We start from the raw sequence: 791 nt of genomic DNA, 5'->3' as shown, positions 1-791 counted from the left end.
TTTTTCGAACATTACTGTTTTGCCTTTTTTTTTTTTTTTATCTGTTTATTACTTTATTGTTTTATTATATATATATTTTTTATACATTTTAATTTAAATAAATAAACTTGTTCATTAATTCATTCATTATATAATCCTCCTTGCCTATATTACTACCTACTACAGTATGCTGCTAATATGTCTTCTATACGACTATGCACTCAAGACTATAGCACCCAAGTTCACACTGTTTGACGAACAATGTATAATTAATAACACATGGTTCAGGTTTTCAAGAAAGAAATTGAGCCAGACATTAATACAATAACTTCAACAACAAACTAAAAAGCTATGAAGACTGTGGAACTATGCTCCCAATTTAATGTTTTCATATAATCTATTTTCGTTTTATCTTGACTCCTGGCATGTTTGTGTTTCTTTTTTCTTTTATGTGTAGATTTCTTTGTATACATTTTTTTACTGTTACTGTATTGTCCTGTTAAAATAATAATACAAAAAAAGTTTTTGAATTACTAACTGAATGCACAACATTTTTTCTGTATCCATGTTGGTGCTTTTATTTAGTTGGTCATCTAAACGGTTAGTGTTTTACTCCAGACCAGCAGGCGGCGAGAGCGGCTCCTTCGACACACAGACCCACAGACCAGCACGTGACCAGAGACCATCTTTGACTTGGCTCTCGTTGGTTCGACAACAAAGAGGCTTGACGAGTTCAAGCAAAGGAACCGTCGTGTGGCTAAACTACAGTCAACAATCATTCATGTGATATATATTATATACATGAACTGATC

This window comes from Notolepis coatsorum, assembly GCF_963971535.1.
Source record: "Notolepis coatsorum genome assembly, chromosome: 2".
In the NCBI taxonomy this organism is placed as follows: domain Eukaryota; kingdom Metazoa; phylum Chordata; class Actinopteri; order Aulopiformes; family Paralepididae; genus Notolepis; species Notolepis coatsorum.
The sequence above is the reverse complement of the archived record's forward strand: the minus strand, read 5'-3'. Positions refer to the sequence as shown.